Raw genomic sequence first — 25,175 nt, 5'->3', positions numbered from 1 at the left:
CACTGACAATTGGAACTGAATCGCTGAATGGTCACAGTTACAGAGGCAGCTACACCCCAGAGTGCAGTGGAACGACGCAGAGAAACACACTGACAATTGGAACTGAATCACTGAATGGTCACAGTTACAGCGGCAGCTACACCCCAGAGAGCAGTGGAACCACACAGAGAAACACACTGACAATTGGAACTGAATCACTGAATGGACACAGTTACAGAGGCAGCTGCAACCCAGAGTGGAATGGAACCACACAGAGAAACGCACTGACAATTGGAACTGAACCACTGAATGGACACAGTTACAGAGGCAGCTACACCCCAGAGAGCAGTGGGACCACCCAGAGAATCACACTGACAATTGGAACTGAATCACTGAATGGTCACAGTTACAGAGGCAGCTACACCCCAGAGTGCAGTGGACCCACCCAGAGAAACACACTGACAATTGGAACTGAATCACTGAATGGTCACAGTTGCAGAGGCAGCTACACCCCAGAGTGCAGTGAACCACCCAGAGAAACACACTAACAATTGGAACTGAATCACTGAATGGTCACAGTTACAGAGACGGACACACCCCAGAGTGCAGTGGAACCACCCAGAGAAACACACTGACAATTGGAACTGAATTACTGAATGGTCACAGTTACAGGGGCAGCTACACCCTAGAGTGCAGTGGAACCACACTGAGAAACACACTGACAATTGGAACTGAATCACTGAACGGACACAGTTACAGAGGCAGATACACCCCAGAGTGTAGTGGAACCACACATAGAAACACACTGACAATTGGAACTGAATCAATGAATGGACACAGTTACAGAGGCAGCTACACCCCAGAGAGCAGTGGAACCAGCCAGATAATCACACTGACAATTGGAACTGAATCACTGAATGGTCACAGTTACCTAGGCAGCTACACCCCAGAGTGCAGTGGACCCACGCAGAGAAACACACTGACAATTGGAACTGAATTACTGAATGGTCATAGTTGCAGAGGCAGCTACACCCCAGAGTGCACTGAACCACCCAGAGAAACACACTGACAATTGGAACTGAATCACTGAATTGTCACAGTTACAGAGATGGATACACCCCAGAGTGCAGTGGAACCACCCAGAGAAACACACTGACAATTGGAACTGAATCACTGAATGGTCACAGTTACAGAGGCAGCTACACCCCAGAGTGCAGTGGAACCACACTGAGAAACACACTGACAATTGGAACTGAATCACTGAACGGACACAGTTACAGAGGCAGCTACACCCCAGAGTGTAGTGGAACCACACAGAGAAACACACTGACAATTGGAACTGAATCAATGAATGGACACAGTTACAGAGGCAGCTACACCCCAGAGAGCAGTGGAACCAGCCAGATAATCACACTGACAATTGGAACTGAATCACTGAATGGTCACAGTTACCTAGGCAGCTACACCCCAGAGTGCAGTGGACCCACCCAGAGAAACACACTGACAATTGGAACTGAATCACTGAATGGTCACAGTTGCAGAGGCAGCTACACCCCAGAGTGCAGTGAACCACCCAGAGAAACACACTGACAATTGGAACTGAATCACTGAATTGTCACAGTTACAGAGATGGATACACCCCAGAGTACAGTGGAACCACCCAGAGAAACACACTGACAATTGGAACTGAATCACTGGATGGTCACAGTTACAGAGGCAGCTACACCCCAGAGTGCAGTGGAACCACCCAGAGAAACACACTGACAATTGGAACTGAATCACTGAATGGACACAGTTACAGAGGCAGCTACACCCCAGAGTGCAGTGGAACCACCTAGAGAAACACACTGACAATTGGAACTGAATCACTGAATGGTCACAGTTACAGAGGCAGCTACACCCCAGAGTGCAGTGGACCCACCGAGAGAAACACACTGACAATTGGAACTGAATCGCTGAATGGTCACAGTTATAGAGGCAGCTACACCCCAGAGTGCAGTAGAACGACGCAGAGAAACACACTGACAATTGGAACTGAATCACTGAATGGTCACAGTTACAGGGGCAGCTACACCCCAGAGAGCAGTGGAACCACACAGAGAAACACACTGACAATTGGAACTGAATCACTGAATGGACACAGTTACAGAGGCAGCTACACCCCAGAGTGCAGTGGACCCACCCAGAGAAACACACTGACAATTGGAACTGAATCACTGAATGGTCACAGTTGCAGAGGCAGCTACACCCCAGAGTGCAGTGAACCACCCAGAGAAAAACACTAACAATTGGAACTGAATCACTGAATGGTCACAGTTACAGAGACGGATACACCCCAGAGTGCAGTGGAACCACCCAGAGAAACACACTGACAATTGGAACTGAATCACTGAATGGTCACAGTTACAGGGGCAGCTACACCCTAGAGTGCAGTGGAACCACACTGAGAAACACACTGACAATTGGAACTGAATCACTGAACGGACACAGTTACAGAGGCAGATGCACCCCAGAGTGTAGTGGAACCACACATAGAAACACACAGACAATTGGAACTGAATCAATGAATGGACACAGTTACAGAGGCAGCTACACCCCAGAGAGCAGTTGAACCAGCCAGATAATCACACTGACAATTGGAACTGAATCACTGAATGGTCACAGTTACCTAGGCAGCTACACCCCAGAGTGCACTGAACCACCCAGAGAAACACACTGACAATTGGAACTGAATCACTGAATTGTCACAGTTACAGAGATGGATACACCCCAGAGTGCAGTGGAACCACCCAGAGAAACACACTGACAATTGGATCTGAATCACTGAATGGTCACAGTTACAGAGGCAGCCACACCCCAGAGTGCAGTGGAACCACCCAGAGAAACACCCTCACAATTGGAACTGAATCACTGAATGGTCACAGTTACAGAGGCAGCTACACCCCAGAGTGCAGTGGAACCACCCAGAGAAACACATTGACAATTGGAACTGAATCACTGAATGGACACAGTTACAGAGGCAGCTACACCCCAGAGAGCAGTGGAACCACCCAGAGAATCACACTGACAATTGGAACTGAATCACTGAATGGTCACAGTTACAGGGGCAGCTACACCCCAGAGAGCAGTGGAACCACACAGAGAAACACACTGACAATTGGAACTGAATCACTGAATGGACACAGTTACAGAGGCAGCTACACCCCAGAGTGCAGTGGACCCACCCAGAGAAACACACTGACAATTGGAACTGAATCACTGAATGGTCACAGTTGCAGAGGCAGCTACACCCCAGAGTGCAGTGAACCACCCAGAGAAAAACACTAACAATTGGAACTGAATCACTGAATGGTCACAGTTACAGAGACGGATACACCCCAGAGTGCAGTGGAACCACCCAGAGAAACACACTGACAATTGGAACTGAATCACTGAATGGTCACAGTTACAGGGGCAGCTACACCCTAGAGTGCAGTGGAACCACACTGAGAAACACACTGACAATTGGAACTGAATCACTGAACGGACACAGTTACAGAGGCAGATGCACCCCAGAGTGTAGTGGAACCACACATAGAAACACACAGACAATTGGAACTGAATCAATGAATGGACACAGTTACAGAGGCAGCTACACCCCAGAGAGCAGTTGAACCAGCCAGATAATCACACTGACAATTGGAACTGAATCACTGAATAGTCACAGTTACCTAGGCAGCTACACCCCAGAGTGCACTGAACCACCCAGAGAAACACACTGACAATTGGAACTGAATCACTGAATTGTCACAGTTACAGAGATGGATACACCCCAGAGTGCAGTGGAACCACCCAGAGAAACACACTGACAATTGGATCTGAATCACTGAATGGTCACAGTTACAGAGGCAGCCACACCCCAGAGTGCAGTGGAACCACCCAGAGAAACACCCTCACAATTGGAACTGAATCACTGAATGGTCACAGTTACAGAGGCAGCTACACCCCAGAGTGCAGTGGAACCACCCAGAGAAACACATTGACAATTGGAACTGAATCACTGAATGGACACAGTTACAGAGGCAGCTACACCCCAGAGAGCAGTGGAACCACCCAGAGAATCACACTGACAATTGGAACTGAATCACTGAATGGTCACAGTTACAGGGGCAGCTACACCCCAGAGAGCAGTGGAACCACACAGAGAAACACACTGACAATTGGAACTGAATCACTGAATGGACACAGTTACAGAGGCAGCTGCACCCCAGAGTGTAATGGAACCACACAGAGAAACACACTGACAATTGGAACTGAATCACTGAATGGACACAGTTACAGAGGCAGCTACACCCCAGAGAGCAGTGGAACCACCCAGAGAATCACACTGACAATTGGAACTGAATCACTGAATGGTCACAGTTACAGAGGCAGCTACACCCTAGAGTACAGTGGAACCACCCAGAGAAACACACTAACAATTGGAACTGAATCACTGAATGGTCACAGTTACAGAGACAGCTACACCCCAGAGTGCAGTGGAACTGCCCAGAGAAACACACTGACAATTGGAACTGAATCACTGAATGATCACAGTGGATTGAAGCAGCTACATCCCAGAGTGCAGTGAAATCACCCAGAGAGAAACACTGTCAATTGCAACTGAATCACTGAATGGTCACAGTTACAGAGATAGCTACACCCCAGGGTGCAGTGGAACCACCCACAGAAACACGCTGACAATTGGAACTGAATCACTGAATGGTCACAGTTAAAGAGGCAGCTACACCCCAGAGTGCAGTGGAACCACCCAGAGAAACACACTGACAATTGGAACTGAATCACTGAATGGTCACAGTTAAAGAGGCAGCTACACCCCAGAGTGCAGTGTAACCACACTGAGAAACACGCTGACAATTGGAACTGAAGCACTGAATGGTCACAGTTACAGAGGCAGCTACACCCCAGAGTGCAGTGGAACCACCCAGAGAAACACACTGACAATTGGAACTGAATCACTGAATTGTCACAGTTACAGAGGCAGCTACACCCCAGAGTTCAGTGGAACCACCCAGAGAAACACACTGACAATTGGAACTGAATCACTGAATGGTCACAGTTACAGAGGCCGCTACACCCCAGAGTGCAGTGTAACCACCCAGAGAAACACACTGACAATTGGAACTGAATCACTGAATGATCACAGTGGATTGAAGCAGCTACATCCCAGAGTGCAGTGGAAACACCCAGAGAAACACACTGATAATTCGAACTGAATCACTGAATGGTCACAGTTACAGAGACAACTACACCCCAGAGTGCAGTGGAACCACCCAGAGAAACACACTGACAATTGGAACTAAATCACTGAATAGTCACAGTTACATAGGCAGCTACACCCCAGCGTGCAGTGGACCCACCCAGAGAAACACACTGACAATTGGAACTGAATCACTGAATGGTCACAGTTACAGAGACAGCTACACCCCAGAATGCAGTGGAACCACTCAGAGAAACACACTGACAATTGGAACTGAATCACTGAATGGTCACAGTTACAGAGGCAGCAGCATCCCAGAGTGCAGTGGACACTCCCAGAGAAACACACTGACAATTGGAACTGAATCACTGAATGGTCACAGTTACAGTGGCAGCTACACCCCAGAGTGCAGTGGAACCACCCAGAGAAACTCACTGACAATTGGAGCTGAATCACTGAATGGTCACAGTTACAGAGGCAGCTACACCCCAGAGTGCAGTGGATCCACACAGAGAAACACACTGACAATTGGAACTGAATCACTGAATGGTCACAGTTACAGAGACAGTTACATCCCAGAGTTCAGTGGAACCACCCAGAGAAACACACTGACAATGGGAACTGAATCACTGAATGGTCACAGTTACAGAGGCAGCTACACCCCAGAGTGCAGTGGAACCACCCAGAGAAACACACTGACAATTGAAACTGAATCACTGAATGGTCACAGTTACAGAGACAGTTACACCCCAGAGTGCAGTGGAAACACCCAGAGAAACACACTGACAATTGGAACTGAATCACTGAATGGTCACAGTTACAGAAGTAGCTTCACCCCAGAGTGCAGTGGAACCACCCAGAGAAACACACTGACAATTGGAACTGAATCACCGAATGGTCACAGTTACAGAGACAGCTACACCCCAGAGTGCAGTGGAAATGCCCAGAGAAACACACTGACAATTGGAACTGAATCACTGAATGATCACAGTGGATTGAAGCAGCTACATCCCAGAGTGCAGTGAAATCACCCAGAGAGACACACTGTCAATTGGAACTGAATCACTGAATGGTCACAGTTACAGAGATAGCTACACCCCAGGGTGCAGTGGAACCACCCACAGAAACACGCTGACAATTGGAACTGAATCACTGAATGGTCACAGTTAAAGAGGCAGCTACACCCCAGAGTGCAGTGGAACCACCCAGAGAAACACACTGACAATTGGAACTGAATCACTGAATGGTCACAGTTAAAGAGGCAGCTACACCCCAGAGTGCAGTGGAACCACCCACAGAAACACGCTGACAATTGGAACTGAATCACTGAATGGTCACAGTTAAAGAGGCAGCTACACCCCAGAGTGCAGTGGAACCACCCAGAGAAACACACTGACAATTGGAACTGAATCACTGAATGGTCACATTTACAGAGGCAGCTACACCCCAGAGTGCAGTGGAACCACCCAGAGAAACACACTGACAATTGGAACTGAAGCACTGAATGGTCACAGTTACAGAGGCAGCTACACCCCAGAGTGCAGTGGAACCACCCAGAGAAACACACTGACAATTGGAACTGAATCACTGAATGGTCACAGTTACAGAGGCAGCTACACCCCAGAGTGCAGTGGAACCACCCAGAGAAACACACTGAGAATTGGAACTGAATCACTGAATGGTCACAGTTACAGAGGCAGCTACACCCCAGAGTGCAGTGTAACCACCCAGAGAAACACACTGACAATTGGAACTGAATCACTGAATGATCACAGTGGATTGAAGCAGCTACATCCCAGAGTGCAGTGGAAACGCCCAGAGAAACACACTGATTATTCGAACTGAATCACTGAATGGTCACAGTTACAGAGACAACTACACCCCAGAGTGCAGTGGAACCACCCAGAGAAACACACTGACAATTGGAACTGAATCACTGAATAGTCACAGTTACATAGGCAGCTACACCCCAGCGTGCAGTGGACCCACCCAGAGAAACACACTGACAATTGGAACTCAATCACTGAATGGTCACAGTTACAGAGGCAGCTACACGCCAGAGTGCAGTGGAACCACCCAGAGAAACACACTGACAATTGGAACTGAATCACTGAATGGTCACAGTTTCAGAGGCAGCTACACCCCAGAGTGCAGTGGACCCACCCAGAGAAACACACTGACAATGGAACTGAATCGCTGAATGGTCACAGTTACAGAGGCAGCTACACCCCAGAGTGCAGTGGAACCACCCACAGAAACACGCTGACAATTGGAACTGAAACACTGAATGGTCACAGTTAAAGAGGCAGCTACACCCCAGAGTGCAGTGGAACCAATCAGAGAAACACACTGACAATTGGAACTGAATCACTGAATGGTCACAGTTACAGAGGCAGCTACACCCCAGAGTGCAGTGGAACCACCCATAGAAACACACTGAATATTGGAACTGAAGCACTGAATGGTCACAGTTACAGAGGCAGCTACACCCCAGAGTGCAGTGGAACCACCCAGAGAAACACACTGACAATTGGAACTGAATCACTGAATTGTCACAGTTGCAGAGGCAGCTACACCCCAGAGTTCAGTGGAACCACCCAGAGAAACACACTGACAATTGGAACTGAATCACTGAATGGTCACAGTTACAGAGGCAGCTACACCCCAGAGTGCAGTGTAACCACCCAGAGAAACACACTGACAATTGGAACTGAATCACTGAATGATCACAGTGGATTGAAGCAGCTACATCCCAGAGTGCAGTGGAAACACCCAGAGAAACATACTGATAATTCGAACTCAATCACTGAATGGTCACAGTTACAGAGACAACTACACCCCAGAGTGCAGTGGAACCACCCAGAGAAACACACTGACAATTGGAACTGAATCACTGAATAGTCACAGTTACATAGGCAGCTACACCCCAGCGTGCAGTGGACCCACCCAGAGAAACACACTGACAATTGGAACTGAATCACTGAATGGTCACAGTTACAGAGACAGCTACACCCCAGAGTGCAGTGGAAACACCCAGAGAAACACGCTGACAATTGGAACTGAATCACTGAATGGTCACAGTTACAGAAGTAGCTTCACCCCAGAGTGCAGTGGAACCACCCAGAGAAACACACTGACAATTGGAACTGAATCACCGAATGGTCACAGTTACAGAGACAGCTACACCCCAGAGTGCAGTGGAAATGCCCAGAGAAACACACTGACAATTGGAACTGAATCACTGAATGATCACAGTGAATTGAAGCAGCTACATCCCAGAGTGCAGTGAAATCACCCAGAGAGACACACTGTCAATTGGAACTGAATCACTGAATGGTCACAGTTACAGAGATAGCTACACCCCAGGGTGCAGTGGAACCACCCACAGAAACACGCTGACAATTGGAACTGAATCACTGAATGGTCACAGTTCAAGAGGCAGCTACACCCCAGAGTGCAGTGGAACCACCCAGAGAAACACACTGACAATTGGAACTGAATCACTGAATGGTCACAGTTAAAGAGGCAGCTACACCCCAGAGTGCAGTGGAACCACCCACAGAAACACGCTGACAATTGGAACTGAATCACTGAATGGTCACAGTTAAAGAGGCAGCTACACCCCAGAGTGCAGTGGAACCACCCAGAGAAACACACTGACAATTGGAACTGAATCACTGAATGGTCACATTTACAGAGGCAGCTACACCCCAGAGTGCAGTGGAACCACCCAGAGAAACACACTGACAATTGGAACTGAAGCACTGAATGGTGACAGTTACAGAGGCAGCTACACCCCAGAGTGCAGTGGAACCACCCAGAGAAACACACTGACAATTGGAACTGAATCACTGAATGGTCACAGTTACAGAGGCAGCTACACCCCAGAGTGCAGTGGAACCACCCAGAGAAACACACTGAGAATTGGAACTGAATCACTGAATGGTCACAGTTACAGAGGCAGCTACACCCCAGAGTGCAGTGTAACCACCCAGAGAAACACACTGACAATTGGAACTGAATCACTGAATTGTCACAGTTGCAGAGGCAGCTACACCCCAGAGTTCAGTGGAACCACCCAGAGAAACACACTGACAATTGGAACTGAATCACTGAATGGTCACAGTTACAGAGGCAGCTACACCCCAGAGTGCAGTGTAACCACCCAGAGAAACACACTGACAATTGGAACTGAATCACTGAATGATCACAGTGGATTGAAGCAGCTACATCCCAGAGTGCAGTGGAAACACCCAGAGAAACACACTGATAATTCGAACTCAATCACTGAATGGTCACAGTTACAGAGACAACTACACCCCAGAGTGCAGTGGAACCACCCAGAGAAACACACTGACAATTGGAACTGAATCACTGAATAGTCACAGTTACATAGGCAGCTACACCCCAGCGTGCAGTGGACCCACCCAGAGAAACACACTGACAATTGGAACTGAATCACTGAATGGTCACAGTTACAGAGACAGCTACACCCCAGAGTGCAGTGGAAACACCCAGAGAAACACGCTGACAATTGGAACTGAATCACTGAATGGTCACAGTTACAGAAGTAGCTTCACCCCAGAGTGCAGTGGAACCACCCAGAGAAACACACTGACAATTGGAACTGAATCACCGAATGGTCACAGTTACAGAGACAGCTACACCCCAGAGTGCAGTGGAAATGCCCAGAGAAACACACTGACAATTGGAACTGAATCACTGAATGATCACAGTGAATTGAAGCAGCTACATCCCAGAGTGCAGTGAAATCACCCAGAGAGACACACTGTCAATTGGAACTGAATCACTGAATGGTCACAGTTACAGAGATAGCTACACCCCAGGGTGCAGTGGAACCACCCACAGAAACACGCTGACAATTGGAACTGAATCACTGAATGGTCACAGTTCAAGAGGCAGCTACACCCCAGAGTGCAGTGGAACCACCCAGAGAAACACACTGACAATTGGAACTGAATCACTGAATGGTCACAGTTAAAGAGGCAGCTACACCCCAGAGTGCAGTGGAACCACCCACAGAAACACGCTGACAATTGGAACTGAATCACTGAATGGTCACAGTTAAAGAGGCAGCTACACCCCAGAGTGCAGTGGAACCACCCAGAGAAACACACTGACAATTGGAACTGAATCACTGAATGGTCACATTTACAGAGGCAGCTACACCCCAGAGTGCAGTGGAACCACCCAGAGAAACACACTGACAATTGGAACTGAAGCACTGAATGGTGACAGTTACAGAGGCAGCTACACCCCAGAGTGCAGTGGAACCACCCAGAGAAACACACTGACAATTGGAACTGAATCACTGAATGGTCACAGTTACAGAGGCAGCTACACCCCAGAGTGCAGTGGAACCACCCAGAGAAACACACTGAGAATTGGAACTGAATCACTGAATGGTCACAGTTACAGAGGCAGCTACACCCCAGAGTGCAGTGTAACCACCCAGAGAAACACACTGACAATTGGAACTGAATCACTGAATGATCACAGTGGATTGAAGCAGCTACATCCCAGAGTGCAGTGGAAACGCCCAGAGAAACACACTGATTATACGAACTGAATCACTGAATGGTCACAGTTACAGAGACAACTACACCCCAGAGTGCAGTGGAACCACCCAGAGAAACACACTGACAATTGGAACTGAATCACTGAATAGTCACAGTTACATAGGCAGCTACACCCCAGCGTGCAGTGGACCCACCCAGAGAAACACACTGACAATTGGAACTCAATCACTGAATGGTCACAGTTACAGAGGCAGCTACACGCCAGAGTGCAGTGGAACCACCCAGAGAAACACACTGACAATTGGAACTGAATCACTGAATGGTCACAGTTTCAGAGGCAGCTACACCCCAGAGTGCAGTGGACCCACCCAGAGAAACACACTGACAATGGAACTGAATCGCTGAATGGTCACAGTTACAGAGGCAGCTACAACCCAGAGTGCAGTGGAACCACCCACAGAAACACGCTGACAATTGGAACTGAAACACTGAATGGTCACAGTTAAAGAGGCAGCTACACCCCAGAGTGCAGTGGAACCAATTAGAGAAACACACTGACAATTGGAACTGAATCACTGAATGGTCACAGTTACAGAGGCAGCTACACCCCAGAGTGCAGTGGAACCACCCATAGAAACACACTGAATATTGGAACTGAAGCACTGAATGGTCACAGTTACAGAGGCAGCTACACCCCAGAGTGCAGTGGAACCACCCAGAGAAACACACTGACAATTGGAACTGAATCACTGAATTGTCACAGTTGCAGAGGCAGCTACACCCCAGAGTTCAGTGGAACCACCCAGAGAAACACACTGACAATTGGAACTGAATCACTGAATGGTCACAGTTACAGAGGCAGCTACACCCCAGAGTGCAGTGTAACCACCCAGAGAAACACACTGACAATTGGAACTGAATCACTGAATGATCACAGTGGATTGAAGCAGCTACATCCCAGAGTGCAGTGGAAACACCCAGAGAAACACACTGATAATTCGAACTGAATCACTGAATGGTCACAGTTACAGAGACAACTACACCCCAGAGTGCAGTGGAACCACCCAGAGAAACACACTGACAATTGGAACTGAATCACTGAATAGTCAAAGTTACATAGGCAGCTACACCCCAGCGTGCAGTGGACCCACCCAGAGAAACACACTGACAATTGGAACTGAATCACTGAATGGTCACAGTTACAGAGACAGCTACACCCCAGAATGCAGTGGAACCACTCAGAGAAACACACTGACAATTGGAACTGAATCACTGAATGGTCACAGTTACAGAGGCAGCTGCATCCCAGAGTGCAGTGGACACTCCCAGAGAAACACACTGACAATTGGAACTGAATCACTGAATGGTCACAGTTACAGAGGCAGCTACACACCAGAGTGCAGTGGAACCACCCAGAGAAACTCACTGACAATTGGAGCTGAATCACTGAATGGTCACAGTTACAGAGGCAGCTACACCCCAGAGTGCAGTGGATCCACACAGAGAAACACACTGACAATTGGAACTGAATCACTGAATGGTCACAGTTACAGAGACAGTTACATCCCAGAGTTCAGCGGAACCACCCAGAGAAACACACTGACAATGGGAACTGAATCACTGAATGGTCACAGTTACAGAGGCAGCTACACCCCAGAGTGCAGTGGAACCACCCAGAGAAACACACTGACAATTGAAACTGAATCACTGAATGGTCACAGTTACAGAGACAGTTACACCCCAGAGTGCAGTGGAAACACCCAGAGAAACACACTGACAATTGGAACTGAATCACTGAATGGTCACAGTTACAGAAGTAGCTACACCCCAGAGTGCAGTGGAACCACCCAGAGAAACACACTGACAATTGGAACTGAATCACCGAATGGTCACAGTTACAGAGACAGCTACACCCCAGAGTGCAGTGGAACTGCCCAGAGAAACACACTGACAATTGGAACTGAATCACTGAATGATCACAGTGGATTGAAGCAGCTACATCCCAGAGTGCAGTGAAATCACCCAGAGAGACACACTGTCAATTGGAACTGAATCACTGAATGGTCACAGTTACAGAGATAGCTACACCCCAGGGTGCAGTGGAAACACCCACAGAAACACGCTGACAATTGGAACTGAATCACTGAATGGTCACAGTTAAAGAGGCAGCTACACCCCAGAGTGCAGTGGAACCACCCACAGAAACACGCTGACAATTGGAACTGAATCACTGAATGGTCACAGTTAAAGAGGCAGCTACACCCCAGAGTGCAGTGGAACCACCCAGAGAAACACACTGACAATTGGAACTGAATCACTGAATGGTCACATTTACAGAGGCAGCTACACCCCAGAGTGCAGTGGAACAACCCAGAGAAACACACTGACAATTGGAACTGAAGCACTGAATGGTCACAGTTACAGAGGCAGCTACACCCCAGAGTGCAGTGGAACCACCCAGAGAAACACGCTGACAATTGGAACTGAATCACTGAATGGTCACAGTTACAGAGGCAGCTACAACCCAGAGTGCAGTGGAACCACCCAGAGAAACACACTGACAATTGGAACTGAAGCACTGAATGGTCACAGTTACAGAGGCAGCTACACCCCAGAGTGCAGTGTAACCACCCAGAGAAACACACTGACAATTGGAACTGAATCACTGAATGATCACAGTGGATTGAAGCAGCTACATCCCAGAGTGCAGTGGAAACGCCCAGAGAAACACACTGACAATTGGAACTGTATCACTGAATGGTCACAGTTACAGAGACAACTACACCCCAGAGTGCAGTGGAACCACCCAGAGAAACACACTGACAATTGGAACTGAATCACTGAATAGTCACAGTTACATAGGCAGCTACACCCCAGCGTGCAGTGGACCCACCCAGAGAAACACACTGACAATTGGAACTCAATCACTGAATGGTCACAGTTACAGAGGCAGCTACACGCCAGAGTGCAGTGGAACCACCCAGAGAAACACACTGACAATAGGAACTGAATCACTGAATGGTCACAGTTTCAGAGGCAGCTACACCCCAGAGTGCAGTGGACCCACCCAGAGAAACACACTGACAATTGGAACTGAATCGCTGAATGGTCACAGTTACAGAGGCAGCTACACCCCAGAGTGCAGTGGAACCACCCAGAGAAACACACTGACAATTGGAACTGAATCACTGAATGGTCACAGTTACAGGGGCAGCTACACCCCAGAGAGCAGTGGAACCACACAGAGAAACACACTGACAATTGGACCTGAATCACTGAATGGACACAGTTACAGAGGCAGCTGCACCCCAGAGAGCAGTGGAACCACCCAGAGAATCACACTGACAATTGGAACTGAATCACTGAATGGTCACAGTTACAGAGGCAGCTACACCCCAGAGTACAGTGGAACCACCCAGAGAAACACACTGACAATTGGAACTGAATCACTGAATGGTCACAGTTACAGAAACAGCTACACCCCAGAGTGCAGTGGAACTGCCCAGAGAAACACACTGACAATTGGAACTGAATCACTGAATGATCACAGTGGATTGAAGCAGCTACATCCCAGAGTGCAGTGAAATCACCCAGAGAGAAACACTGTCAATTGCAACTGAATCACTGAATGGTAACAGTTACAGAGATAGCTACACCCCAGGGTGCAGTGGAACCACCCACAGAAACACGCTGACAATTGGAACTGAATCACTGAATGGTCACAGTTAAAGAGGCAGCTACACCCCAGAGTGCAGTGGAACCACTCAGAGAAACACACTGACAATTGTAACTGAATCACTGAATGGTCACAGTTACAGAGGCAGCTACACCCCAGAGTGCAGTGGAACCACCCAGAGAAACACACTGACAATTGGAACTGAAGCACTGAATGGTCACAGTTACAGAGGCAGCTACACCCCAGAGTGCAGTGGAACCACCCAGAGAAACACACTGACAATTGGAACTGAATCACTGAATTGTCACAGTTACAGAGGCAGCTACACCCCAGAGTTCAGTGGAACCACACAGAGAAACACACTGACAATTGGAACTGAATCACTGAATGGTCACAGTTACAGAGGCAGCTACACCCCAGAGTGCAGTGGAACCACCCAGAGAAACACACTGACAATTGGAACTGAATCACTGAATGATCACAGTGGATTGAAGCAGCTACATCCCAGAGTGCAGTGGAAACACCCAGAGAAACACACTGATAATTCGAACTGAATCACTGAATGGTCACAGTTACAGAGACAACTACACCCCAGAGTGCAGTGGAATCACCCAGAGAAACACACTGACAATTGGAACTGAATCACTGAATAGTCACAGTTACATAGGCAGCTACACCCCAGCGTGCAGTGGGCCCACACAGAGAAACACACTGACAATTGGAACTGAATCACTGAATGGTCACAGTTACAGAGACAGCTACACCCCAGAATGCAGTGGAACCACTCAGAGAAACACGCTGACAATTGGAACTGAATCACTGAATGGTCTCAGTTACAGATGCAGCTGCATCCCAGATTGCAGTGGACACTCCCAGAGAAACACACTGACAATTGGAACTGAATCACTGAATGGTCACAGTTACAGACGCAGCTACACCCCAGAGTGCAGTGGAACAACCCAGAGAAACACACTGACAATTGCAGCTGAATCACTGAATGGTCACAGTTACAGAGGCAGCTACACCCCAGAGTGCAGTGGATCCACACAGAGAAACACACTGACAATTGGAACTGAATCACTGAATGGTCACAGTTACAGAGACAGTTACATCCCAGAGTTCAGTGGAACCACCCAGAGAAACACACTGACAATGGGAACTGAATCACTGAATGGTCACAGTTACAGAGGCAGCTACACCCCAGAGTGCAGTGGAACCACCCAGAGAAACACACTGACAATTGAAACTGAATCACTGAATGGTCACAGTTACAGAGACAGTTACACCCCAGAGTGCAGTGGAAACACCCAGAGAAACACACTGACAATTGGAACTGAATCACTGAATGGTCACAGTTACAGAAGTAGCTACACCCCAGAGTGCAGTGGAACCACCCAGAGAAACACACTGACAATTGGAACTGAATCACCGAATGGTCACAGTTACAGAGACAGCTACACCCCAGAGTGCAGTGGAACTGCCCAGAGAAACACACTGACAATTGGAACTGAATCACTGAATGATCACAGTGGATTGAAGCAGCTACATCCCAGAGTGCAGTGAAATCACCCAGAGAGACACACTGTCAATTGGAACTGAATCACTGAATGGTCACAGTTACAGAGATAGCTACACCCCAGGGTGCAGTGGAACCACCCACAGAAACACGCTGACAATTGGAACTGAATCACTGAATGGTCACAGTTAAAGAGGCAGCTACACCCCAGAGTGCAGTGGAACCACCCACAGAAACACGCTGACAATTGGAACTGAATCACTGAATGGTCACAGTTAAAGAGGCAGCTACACCCCAGAGTGCAGTGGAACCACCCAGAGAAACACACTGACAATTGGAACTGAATCACTGAATGGTCACATTTACAGAGGCAGCTACACCCCAGAGTGCAGTGGAACCACCCAGAGAAACACACTGACAATTGGAACTGAAGCACTGAATGGTCACAGGTACAGAGGCAGCTACACCCCAGAGTGCAGTGGAACCACCCAGAGAAACACACTGAGAATTGGAACTGAATCACTGAATGGTCACAGTTACAGAGGCAGCTACACCCCAGAGTGTAGTGGAACCACCCAGAGAAACACACTGACAATTGGAACTGAATCACTGAATGGTCACAGTTACAGAGGCAGCTACACCCCAGAGTGCAGTGTAACCACCCAAGGAAACACACTGACAATTGGAACTGAATCACTGAATGATCACAGTGGATTGAAGCAGCTACATCCCAGAGTGCAGTGGAAACACCCAGAGAAACACACTGATTATTCGAACTGAATCACTGAATGGTCACAGTTACAGAGACAACTACACCCCAGAGTGCAGTGGAACCACCCAGAGAAACACACTGATAAATTGGAACTGAATCACTGAATAGTCACAGTTACATAGGCAGCTACACCCCAGCGTGCAGTGGACCCACCCAGAGAAACACACTGACAATTGGAACTCAATCACTGAATGGTCACAGTTACAGAGACAGCTACACCCCAGAATGCAGTGGAACCACTCAGAGAAACACACTGACAAATGGAACTGAATCACTGAATGGTCACAGTTACAGAGGCAGCTGCATCCCAGAGTGCAGTGGACACTCCCAGAGAAACACACTGACATTGGAACTGAATCACTGAATGGTCACAGTTACAGAGGCAGCTACACCCCAGAGTGCAGTGGAATCACCCAGAGAAACTCACTGACAATTGGAGCTGAATCACTGAATGGTCACAGTTACAGAGGCAGCTACACCCCAGAGTGCAGTGGAACCACCCAGAGAAACACACTGACAATTGTAATTGAATCACTGAATGGTCACAGTGGATTGAGGCAGCTACAGCCCAGAGTGCAGTGGAAACACCCAGAGAAACACACTGACAATTGGAGCAGAATCACTGAATGGTCACAGTTACAGAGACAGCTACATCCCAGAGTTCAGTGGAACCACCCAGAGAAACACACTGACAATGGGAACTGAATCACTGAATGGTCACAGTTACAGAGACAGGTACACCCCAGAGTGCAGTGGAAACACCCAGAGAAACACACTGACAATTGGAACTGAATCACTGAATGGTCACAGTTACAGAAGTAGCTACACCCCAGAGTGCAGTGGAACCACCCAGAGAAACACACTGACAATTGGAACTGAATCACTGAATGATCACAGTGGATTGAAGCAGCTACATCCCAGAGTGCAGTGGAATCACCCAGAGAAACACACTGATAATTCGAACTGAATCACTGAATGGTCACAGTTACAGAGACAGCTACACCCCAGAGTGCAGTGGAACCACCCAGAGAAACACACTGACAATTGGAACTGAATCACTGAATAGTCACAGTTACATAGGCAGCTACACCCCAGCGTGCAGTGGACCCACCCAGAGAAACACACTGACAATTGGAACTGAATCACTGAATGGTCACAGTTACAGAGGCAGCTGCATCCCAGATTGCAGTGGACACTCTCAGAGAAACACACTGACAATTGGAACTGAATCACTGAATGGTCACAGTTACAGAAGCAGCTACACCCCAGAGTGCAGTGGAACCACCCAGAGAAACACACTGACAATGGGAACTGAATCACTGAATGGTCACAGTTACAGAGGCAGCTACACCCCAGAGTGCAGTGGAACCACCCAGAGAAACACACTGACAATTGGAACTGAATCACTGAATGGTCACAGTTACAGAGGCAGCTACACCCCAGAGTGCAGTGGAACCACCCAGAGAAACACACTGACAATTGGAGCTGGATCACTGAATGGTTACAGTTACAGAGGCAGCTACACCCCAGAGTGCAGTGGAACCACCCTGAGAAACACACTGACAATTGGAACTGAATCACTGAATGGTCACAGTTACAGAGACAGCTACATCCCAGAGTGCAGTGGGACCACCCAGAGAAACACACTGACAATGGGAACTGAATCATTGAATGGCCACAGTGGAGTGAGGGTTATCACTGAAACAATGTGAGCTGTAGAGATGGGACTGATGGTGTCTGAGTGGACATCATCCTTTCTGTTAATGTTAGTTGAACAATGTGATCAACACCGTCCAGTGTTTGCAAAGAGGTCACTCACTCAGAAAAATAATATTTGCTTTCTCTGAACACAATATCGTAATCTGTTTGTTCACATCTTTGAAAAATAAGTTGAACGATGTCACAACCTCAATTTCCCTGAGGTGGTTCCTCAGGGTATAAATTAAAAGCTTGGAGAATATATAACCTCAGAGTTTCAGACAGAGAGATTGCCATTCGCAGGAAGGGACACGTCACAGTGAACATGCTTTATCCAATTGATATTGCTGAGAAAGTATTCTACCCAATCCTGGCTATTGTTGGTGTTCCTGGTAAGTGACTGTCACCATTGAAGTTGTGTTAATCTGTGTGTGGGCGGCTCTCTGATTTTAAACTGCGACTGAAAATGTTTAACGCTGATCTCGTGCTCACTGTTATACAGATACCTGGTCAACGATATCATTCACTTAATTCAAATATCGTTCATAATGTCTATGTTTTGAATCCATTTCATCAACTAACAATAAACCTGTTTGTAACTCACGGGATCTCTGATCAATAAAGTTGTCATGTTGAGTGGAATCTTGTATAATGTTAGATTGGATTTCAGTGAAGGCAATCTCTCTGAAGGAAGGTTCAGTAGGAGTAAGAGTGAAATCACACTGAGGGTGGATCACTAACCAGAGTGGAATATCTGACAGCGGTGAACAAGGATTACTGGAAGTATCTGTCAGTGTACAATTGTACTGAATATGGGTCTCTCACCAGAGTGGAATATCTGACAGCAGTGAACAAGCATTACTGGAAGTATCTATCAGTGTGGAATTGTCCTGACTGTTGCTCTCACCAGAGTGGAATATCTGACAGCAGTGAACAAGGATTACTGGAAGTATCTGTCAGTGTAGAATTGTACTCACTGTGGGTCTCTCACCAGACTGGAAGGTCTGATCCAATTATCTACCAATTACCGGGACTATCTGTCCGTGTAGAATTGTATTGTGTGTGGGTCAGTAACTGGACTGAAATTAGTTGGTTCTGTTTCGAAATGAGGTATTTTATTGGTGAGGGGTCGCTCCATTCTGTGGAGTTCTCTCTGTGTGTTTTAACTTTGGAATAGGTTGAAAACAGGAAGAGTTTGGCTGTGTTTTGAAGATGTTTGATATTTATTGTATGAAGTGAAATGTCTCTATCTCTGTTTTCTATTGACCTACTCCAACAGGAACGGATATCATCCACACTCTAATATTTCATAAAACCCACAACAGTGCAGTATTCCAATAGGTTTTGTGATATTTTCTCATTTCTATTGATCCTGAAATGAACTCACATGTTTGATCAATTTTTATGGGTGTTTTTAAACTGTCTTTCTGCTTCACACGATTTGTGAATCTATTCACCTGAAGCCAGAAACCCCTCCAATCCATTCACACACTTGTTTTCCAAGGAGCGATTGGGGGACTTATTGTTCTGAACAAAATGCAGCAGCGGACACGGATCTGTCGGGACATTAATGTCCCATTGAAATACCCGCTTTGCAAATTCATAATTAATGATGGTGTGTGCCTGTAATTAGTTGTATTCTGCCTCTGTATTCACTATCACTCCCAATTTGATTCTGTCTATAAATTGTATAGTTATCATTCTGCTTCCCGATCCCATACTGTTGATGGGAATGGTGAAGGAGAGTGATCCCAGTGCTGATCCTTGTGGAACACCACTTCCCACCTTCCACCAATCAGCCTAAATCCCTTTAACTCCTCTCGCTGTTTTCTGTGTGTGTCGCCAGCCTGTGTCCATCCTGCTGCTGTGTCCCCTAACTCCATTGGCTCTGAGATTACCCATCAGTCTGTTATGTCGGATCTTACTGACGGCCTTTAGAAAAATCAAATTGTTTAACATCTATCATACTACTCAGATCTATTATTTCTGGTAGTTATTGAAATAATTGGATGAAATGTGTCAGGAAGAATGTTGACTTTGGAATATGTGCCGGCTATTTAGTATACTCTGTGTTACTGGATTTCTTTTAACTCAGACTTCTAATTCAATGCTTCCAACTGTTGACATTGTGACTGGAAGATTTGATTATATTCTGTTCTAAGTTCAAGAATAACAGAGACCGACTTCTGCTTTTCAATTCTTTGGTAATTATTCTGATGGTGATCAGTGAATAGATAATATTGTCTCTGCTGTTTCTCACTGTCTATTTTATGAATATTTGTTGTGAAATCCATCCGCCTCCAGTAATCTCCCTCTACCTGGACCCCACCCTCTGGCCTCCTATCAGCTCTTGATCTTTTCATTGAGATCTGTCAGTGCGACATCGACCGTCTCAATTTCCCTGTGCCTCTCACCAACTCTATCCTGACTCACTCTAAACTTGCTCCAATCCGCTATCGAATATCCAACCCTGGCCTGGTGATCTAAGCTGCTCACAAGGGTGGTGCCATTATTGTCTGGTGTCCTGACCTCTTCCTCACAGAGGCTGACCGTCAGCTCTCAGGCCCATCCTGGTACCTCCCCCTGGACCAGCAGCACACCACCAAACATCATGTTATTGTTTACAGGGCTTTCACTGACCTCGTTGACTCTGGATATCTTCTGTCCACAGTCTCAGAGATCAGAGTCCCACAATCCCACACATCCTGCATCAACCTCCCGCTTCTACCTCCTTCCCAAAATCCACAAATTGGAAAGTCCCAGTGCACCCATTATTTCGGCCTGTTCCAGCCCCTCCAAGTTCATTTCTTCCTATCTTGATTCCATCCACTTTACCCTGTTCTGTCCCTTCCCAAAGACAGTGGTGGCACAGTGACACAGTGGTTTGCACTGCTGCCTCACAGCAGCAGGGTCCCCGGATGAATTCCTACCTTGGGTGACTGTCTGTGTGGAGACTGCACTTTTTCTCCCTGTCTGTGTGGGTTTCCTCCGGGTCTCCGGTTACCTCCCACAGTCCAGGTTAGGTGGATTGACCATGCTAAATTACTCCGGTGTCCAAAAAGATGTGTAGGTTAGATTAAGGGGTTAATAAAATAGGCGGGGGAGTGAGCTTGGTTGAGGTACTCTTTCAGAGGTTTGGTACAGACTTAATGGGCCGAATGGCCTCCTTCTGCACTGTGGGGATGTTATGGTTCCTGATTCCTCTGGTGTCGTATGTCATATAAACAAGGTCCATTTCCCTGGCCCTAACCGCCAAATCTTCACAATGGACGTCCAATCCCTCTGCACCTCCGTTCCCCAACACGAGGGTTGTGTACAGATCCTCATACCCTGCTTCCTGTAAAGACTGCATCTCATTCTCCCACTTTCTCCGCCTCCATTGCCTCTGTTCTGATGCTGGCGTCTTCGAAAATAGCCCCCCTGGCATGTCTGTCTTTTCCTTAACCGGGCCGTCCCCACCACCTTCCTTTGTTAACAGGGCTCTCGATCGTGTTCAATTCATTTCTCACACCTCTGTCCTCACACATCCCCCTCCCTCCCGGAAACATGATAGGGTTCCTGTCCTCACCTTCCACACCATCAGCCTTCCCATTGAAAGGAAAATCCTCCTCCATTTCTGCCAACTCCAGCATGATGTCACCACCAAACACATCTTCACCTCTCTCCAACCACCCCCCTCAATGTCTGCATTCCTCAGGTACCGCTCCCTCCCCCTTGTCCACTTCCCCCTCACACCCCACACCCCTTTCCCTTCCCCCAGCACCTTCCCCTGCAATCACAGACGGTGCAACAACTGTCCCTTTACCACCTCCCGTCTCCCGGTTCTCAGCAGCAAACTCTCCTTTCTGGGGAAGCAGCGTTTCACTTCTGTGCTTTCAGTTTGTTCTCCTGTATTCGCTGCTGCCAATACCGTCTCCTCGACAGTGGGGAGACTAAACGCAGACTGGGAGACTGCTTTGTGGAACACCTTCACTCAGCCCACAGCATGGCCCCAGCCTTCCTGTTGTGGCCATGTTAACTCAGCACCTTTCTCTCAGGCCCACATGTCTGTCCATGGCCTGCTACAAGAATGCAGTGAAGCCCAACGCAAGCTGGAGGAGCAACATCTCATCATCCAATTAGGATGTTGCATCCCGCAGGACGTAACTTTAATTTCAACTACTTTATTCTGGTAACTTTCTCCTCCATCTTAACGCTCTTGTTTTGGAATTTTCCTACTTTTTTGACGAATTCAATGAGTCCGAATCTGGAGAGAGTCTATTCCGGCCAAGTGAACCCTGGGGAATGTCCAATGCCGGAGCGGGAACATTCCTGAGAAAAGCTTGGCAGGGATTGTTTTCAAACAGGGAGAGGATGGATTCCTGGGAACAGTGATGTTGGGATGTTCCAGACATGGCAATGGGGGATTCCTGGGAGCGGGTGCTGTACGAATGACTAAACCTGGGAGGGGTGATCCCTCGGGATGTTCTGGAGACTGGACAGACTCTATTCTGGACAGGCTGGGCTGCATGGTAGCACAGTGGTTGGCACAGTTGATTCACAGCTCCAGGGTCCCAGGTTCGATTCCCGGCTTGGGTGACTGTCTGTGCGGAGTCTGCACATCCTCCCCGTATCTGCGTGGGTTTCCTCCGGGCGCTCCGGTTTCCTCCCACAGTCCAAAGATGTGCAGGTTAGGTGGTTCGGCCAAGATAAATTGTGTTTAGTTTCCAGACAATTTTGATGGGGTCACTGGGTTATGGGGATGGGGTGGGCTGAACTGGTTTTCTCTTTCCAAGGGCCGGTGCAGACTCGATGGGCCGAATGGCCTCATTTTGCACTGTACATTCTATATTTCTATTCCTCCCATGGTTATGAAGTGGGAAGGTCCCGCGTTTGTTTTATTTTTTCCATTGATCGTGGAGTATTCAAATAAACCAGGAGTGGGGTCCAACCCCATCAGAAATCCAGTCCAGGGAACGGTCCAATCTGGGGTGTGGTCCAATAATTGAGCTGGGGTGACAATCTCGGGTATGTTTGTATCCGGTTTGGGAAACCTGGCCGGCCTGAGTGAATCCTGTAAATCAGACTAAATGAGAAATGTAACCTCCCCAAAGGTCTCTGAATTATAAACATTTTCCTACCACTGCCATCAAACTGACAGGGCTGCAATTCACACTTCCCCCCATTCCCCATCTTTAACACTGGAGTTACATTTCCTACTCCCCTCTCTGCAATGTTAATCTCTGTGCCCACTCCTCTCCCCACACCCCCACCCACCCACTGTCCATTATATTGATGCTGCAATTGTCCTGGTTCAGACCGGGAGATTCATTACCCAGTAATTTCCCGCGTCTCTCCTTTCTCTCTCTGACAGTTAATATACTGGGAATTGTGATTCTGTGTCGGGGGAAGTGTGGCCTCTCTACCTGCACCACTCGCTACCTGGTGGCCATGGCAACGGCGGATCTGCTGTTTATTATCACTCGTCCCATACTGAACAGGATCAATGTTTATTATTTCCCCCGGAGTTTCCTGTCCCTCACCCCTGTGTGTAGTGTTAACTCTGTCCTGCGTGCTGCAGCCAGGGACTGTTCTGTCTGGTTCACCCTCACTTTCTCCTTTGATCGATTTGTGGCCATTCGCTGCCAGAAATTGAAAACTAAATATTGCACCGGGAAAACTGCGGCTGTGGTTCTGTCCACAAGCGGCCTCCTGCTCTGTGTGAAAAACATCCCCCGGTACTTTACATTGGAACCTGGGGGGATAATCGACAATGTCCAGTGGGACTGCGTCACAAAGAGCAGCTATTTCACTGACCCGGGATGGGGTGGGTATCTCTGGTTTGACCAGGTTGTAGCCCCATTGGTGCCGTTCTTCTCAATCCTGTTGACCAACGCTCTGACAGTCAGACACATTTTACTCAGCAGTCGGGTCCGGAAGGCACTGAGGGCCCAGAGCCAGGGAGACAATCGCAGCGACCCAGAGATGGAGAGCAGAAGGAAGTCAATGATTTTACTCTTCAGCATCTCCGGAACTTTCATCCTCCTCTGGACCGTGTCTGTTATTAAATTTTTCTATATGGATGTGAGAGGATTATATTACCTCACCGAGCCTCAATATACTTTACAAATAGTCGGATTTATGCTGATGGATTTAAATTGCTGCACAAACACATTTATTTATGTGGTGACTCAGTCCAGGTTCAGGGAGCAGATCAAGGTCGCGGTGAAATATCCGGTCACATCAATGATTAAATTAATGAGAAAATAAAACGGACTGAAAACCCCTCAGCCAATCAGGAGCTCCATCCGCTGACTGACAGCCTCTCAGCCGATCAGGAGATCCAGCCGCTGACTGACAGCCTCTCAGCCAATCAGGAGCTCCAGCCGCTGACTGACAGTCTCTCAGCCAATCAGGAGCTCCAGCCGCTGACTGACAGTCTCTCAGCCAATCAGGAGCCCCAGCCGCTGACTGACAGACTCTCAGCCAATCAGGAGCTCCAGCCGCTGACTGACAGCCTCTCAGCCAATCAGGAGCCCCAACCGCTGACTGACAGCCTCTCAGCCAATCAGGAGCTCCAGCCGCTGACTGACAGCCTCTCAGCCAATCAGGAGCTCCAGCCGCTGACTGACAGCCCCTCATCCATTCAGGAGCTCCAGCCGCTGACTGACAGCCTCTCAGCCAATCAGGAGCTCTAGCCGCTGACTGACAGTCTCTCAGCCAATAAGGAGCTCCAGCCGCTGACTGACAGTCTCTCAGCCAATCAGGAGCTCCAG

The sequence above is a fragment of the Scyliorhinus torazame genome, chromosome 5, assembly GCF_047496885.1.
Source record: "Scyliorhinus torazame isolate Kashiwa2021f chromosome 5, sScyTor2.1, whole genome shotgun sequence".
Taxonomy (NCBI): Eukaryota; Metazoa; Chordata; class Chondrichthyes; order Carcharhiniformes; family Scyliorhinidae; genus Scyliorhinus; species Scyliorhinus torazame.
This window is presented reverse-complemented; position numbering follows the sequence as displayed.